Source organism: Anomaloglossus baeobatrachus, chromosome 2, assembly GCF_048569485.1.
Source record: "Anomaloglossus baeobatrachus isolate aAnoBae1 chromosome 2, aAnoBae1.hap1, whole genome shotgun sequence".
In the NCBI taxonomy this organism is placed as follows: domain Eukaryota; kingdom Metazoa; phylum Chordata; class Amphibia; order Anura; family Aromobatidae; genus Anomaloglossus; species Anomaloglossus baeobatrachus.
The window spans coordinates 784,961,282-784,965,819 of record NC_134354.1 but is presented as its reverse complement, the minus strand read 5'-3'; the positions used below and the strand labels follow the sequence as shown (position 1 = coordinate 784,965,819).

The following is a 4,538-nucleotide window of genomic DNA, read 5'->3' as shown; positions in this document are numbered from 1 at the left end:
TCCCGGCTTCAGAGAGGTCTGCCGCGCATAACTGGAAGTGCCGGGTATTCAGAAGCGCTGTCACAGCAAACACATGTACGCGTGGCATTGCAGGTTCTGCACTCACTATACATTGTGATGGGATTGCTCACTTAGCTTGCCTCTTGGAGGCAACCACAGGAACATTTTCATTTAAAAGAAGTCCGGAAGGTTTATTTACATGCACATAAACCTCTCGAGGAACACAATACAAAGACTCTTCCGGCTTAAAGGAACTTACACAATTTTCAAGTCCATTTAACCTGTGACACGCCCGCTCAGGTTTGGATACCACTTCTCCACAGAAATATCCCAGTGGACAGTCGAGTCTACTGTCTGGTCTGACTGTGGGCCATCATGTACACTATAGGGGCTATTGTTTGGGCCTTTTAGCAATGAGCTGACTGAAGACTTGCCAATTCTAGATCCTCCGCATCCTTGCTGTGCAGATCTACTATGGTCACTTCTTCCAGGACGTCTTCGGCTGTCTCTCTGTCCCAAATTTTCCTATCACCGTCCAAAGCTAGAGACCAGTCACTCAATCCATCCTTTCTTTCGGACTACATTTCAGAGGGCTTGGACATTTCAGTCTGTCCTATAGACCGATGTATAATTAGGCCCTCTATAACCTTGGCTCTTTTCTCTAAGGCCTTCTTCCCTCACAGATGAGGCAACCCGTTTATCAGGTGGACCACACTTCTTCTCTGGGCCCCAGGCCAAAAGCGGTTGCCACCTCATACCGACTGTTCCTCAATCTTTCGTTTTTCTAGTCTTAACTGCTCTAATTCTTCTAGGTATACAACGTGATATTCTAGAAGAGCCCGTACAGTTTCCAAACTTTCCCTTGTCCCTGCAAAGATAACTGGAACCATACCATCTTCTTAGGGTATCTTGGCATCTCTATGATCATCATCTCTCACTCTGACCACTTAGGATTTTCCACAATTTCCTGGATGACCTTTTCATTTCTTCCAATAATTTTTCCAACAAAATTTCTGAGGACCTGGATAAAATCTTCCACCAACTCCACCATCCTTTGAGCTCTCTTCACAGCTTCTGCAGTATCTCCATAATTCAAAATGTTCTCTCATCTTTTTCGAATTTAATTGTTGTGAGACCTGGGAATCGACTTGTTACTAACCTTATTAAATGTCTTCTTACTACCATCACTTCCTGAAACGCTATGGTCAGCTGCTTCGCACCGTGTTTGGCGGCTTCTTCTTTAACTTGATTATCTGATTCGTATGAACACATCATAGGTGCATATCACTCAGGATAGCCACCCGCTTCTCCGTGGCTTCACTTACAGATGACACTACCAATCGAATAGCCCCTGAGGCAAAATTCATGCACCGTCTCACTGGCACAGGCTTCTCTTAAGTCTTTGGGCACATTCACCAGGCAATTAAAGACCGGACAGATTCCTTTATCTTCATGGCCATCGCACCGCTCCTTGGGACTTTCAAATCCTTCTTTTTCTTGCAAAGGCTCTACCTCTTGAGTTGCAGTCTACTCAGGTTTAGACACAGCTTCAGCTTTCTCTTGGGTCTCTGCAGCATCACCTACAGCCTTCTCTTGGATCTCTGCAGCATCACCTACAGCCTTCTCTTGGGTCTGTGCAGCATCACCTACAACCTTCTCTTGGGTCTCTGCAGCATCACCTACAGCCTTCTCTTGGATCTCTGCAGCATCACCTACAGCCTTCTCTTGGGTCTCTGCAGAATCACCTACAGCCTTCTCTTGGGTCTCTGCAGCATCACCTACAGCCTTCTCTTGGGTCTCTGCAGCATCACCTACAGTCTTCTCTTGGGTCTCTGCAGCATCACCTACACTCTTCTCTTGGGTCTCTGCAGCATCACCTACAGCCTTCTCTTGGATCTCTGCAGCATCACCTACAGCCTTTGTCGCGGGCGGAGGAGGGGACGCCGTGCTCTCCCACTGCTCGGGTCCGGCTGCCGCGGCTGCTGCGGCCTGCCGCTGCTCGGTGGCTCGAGCGATGGGCCGGATCCCGGGGACTCGAGCGGCGCTCCTTGCCCGTGAGTGAAAGGGGGTTTTTGGGTGTGGGGATTGTTTATTGTCCGTGACGCCACCCACGGTTGTGGTGATTTGTTGACACCACCGCTGCTCTGTATGGGGATCCCGGGAGGGATGGTATGGAGCAGCCAGTTGTTGTGTTGCCCCTCCGTGGGTAGGGGTTGGTGATCCCGGGGCCCAGTGATTAGGTGGGAGATGCAGGGCTTGGTGGGCGCAAGGAACGCGGGGGCAGCGCTGTGCCTTGCGGCACTGTGGTACTCACTCAGCCTGAGTCGATGACACAGTTCTCGGTAAAACACACGGCTGGAAAGACGGTTCCCACAGACGGCTGCACTTGCTTTCCCCAGTAGGTGACGGTGACGGTCCCTCTGTCCTGCACCTATGATGATAATGGTTGCGATGGGTTCCCACCGGCAATCCGCTCCCCGGCTTGGATATGGGCCGGAGGAGCCCTACTTTGCCCGCAGGCGCTGGCCCTGAGAAACTGGTGCCCTGGCGGTGGCGGTGTCTCTCCGTTGCGGTTGGACTGTTGCCTTCAATCGGGACTTGGTTGTTAGGAGACAGACGTCCCCTTCACTGACGGATTTGGCAAATTATGGTGACTCCTAGCCTTGCCGGGATCCGAAAGGCCCCTGCCCTGGTGCTGACTGTTCTTCGTATACTGCTCCAGACCGCCGGGTCACCACCCGTCCGCGGTCCTTCCAGCAACCTCCGAGCAGTCCCCCTGCAGACTATCACCGCCGTCTGCTGACCTTGCTGTCACTGTCCGGGGCACACACCCGGACCAACTTCAGGCTTGCTTAACTGTTCCTTTTCTCTGCCTCTACTCTCACTGTTTACTCCTTCACTTCCCTAGCTTGACTCTGTTCTTCTTCCTGGCCAAACTCTATCTGCCTGGTTCTTCCCGCCTCCAGGGCTGTGTACTCCTCGGTGGGTGGAGCCAACCGCCTGGCCCACCCCCTGGTATGAACATCAGCCCCTGGAGGAAGGCAACAAGGATTTTGGTAGCCTTGGTGTTCCTAACTGGGGTGTAGGGTGTGGTGGTGTGATGACCTGTGACCCCTGGCTTGCCCAGGGTGTCACACCTTCTCTTGGGTCTGTGCAGCATCACCTACAGCCTTCTCTTGGGTCTCTGCAGCATCACCTACAGCCTTCTCTTGGGTCTGTGCAGCATCACCTACAGCCTTCTCTTGGGTCTGTGCAGCATCACCTACAGCCTTCTCTTGGGTCTGTGCAGCATCACCTACAGCCTTCTCTTGGGTCTCTGCAGCATCACCTACAGCCTTCTCTTGGGTCTCTGCAGAATCACCTACAGCCTTCTCTTGGGTCTTTGCGGCATCACAGACAGCCTTCTCTTGGGTCTCTGCAGCATCACCTACAGCCTTCTCTTGGATCTCTGCAGCATCACCTACAGCCTTCTCTTGGGTCTGTGCAGCATCACCTACAGCCTTCTCTTGGGTCTGTGCAGCATCACCTACAGCCTTCTCTTGGGTCTCTGCAGCATCACCTACAGCCTTCTGTTGGGTCTCTGCAGCATCACAGACAGCCTTCTCTTGGGTCTCTGCAGCATCACCTACAGCCTTCTCTTGGGTCTCTGCAGCATCACCTCTAATTTCCTGTGGGTTCTCCAGAACTTCAGAGATTTTCTTGCACTCCAACTCCTCAGCCCCAGGCTCTTTGGGGTTTTCACCATTTTAATTTTCATATTTCTCTTCTTTTTCTGCCAGGGTGCCATACCCCTCAGCACAGTTCTCCTTAAGTTCCAGAGTTTCAGTGCTATTTCCACTTTAAGCCACACCAGATGTAGGTGTATCACCTGTCTGTTCTCTTTGATCTTTGAATTTCATTCCCTACAGCGATCTCCAGAATTTCATCTCCTACAGCTCTCTTGCCTAACAGACCATTAGATTTATGCTCAGAAATCGTAGAGGACACCACCACTGCCTCCTTGCTTGGCTCCTTTTCCATGATTTTATGCTGCTTATTTTCGTCATCCCAATGCATATTCTCCAGTTCCACTTTCTCGTGATGCGCATTGTTGTCTGCCTCCAAGCCAGCAGTTGTGACTGGCAATGTGCCTTTCGTAGCAAGGTTCTCAATCTTCTCTGCGCACTTGGATGGTAAAGCTCTTCTTCACTGCACTCTCTTTTGACTTTATTGGAGTCAGTCTACATTGGTGTCATGGTCACCTTTTCTGGAGCTACCTTATTTTTAGCAGTCATACTACTGTTTACCTTTTTATTAGTTCAATCGCTAACTTGGGGAGACCCACAATCCTCTTTTGTCATCACTAACTTAGGACTGTCAACCTTAGGAGGCGGTAACTCCTCTTTATCATGCACCAACATACCAGAAGGAACCCCTTCAGCCTCCCGCTGTGGTGGAGCTTCTTTAGGGCTGTTCCCAGTTTCATCTGAGTAAACAGACATGTTCCCCTTCTCCCACAAATCCCAAAATAATCCAAAGTCTTGGCCTATTATAATGGG

General features: G+C 50.8%; 1 pseudogene; it reads right to left on the bottom strand.

The window, feature by feature from the left end:
* Window positions 1–276: 276 nt before the first annotated feature.
* LOC142290042 (RNA-binding protein FXR1 pseudogene) lies at window positions 277–1,367 on the bottom strand (annotated as a pseudogene).
* Window positions 1,368–4,538: the final 3,171 nt, after the last annotated feature.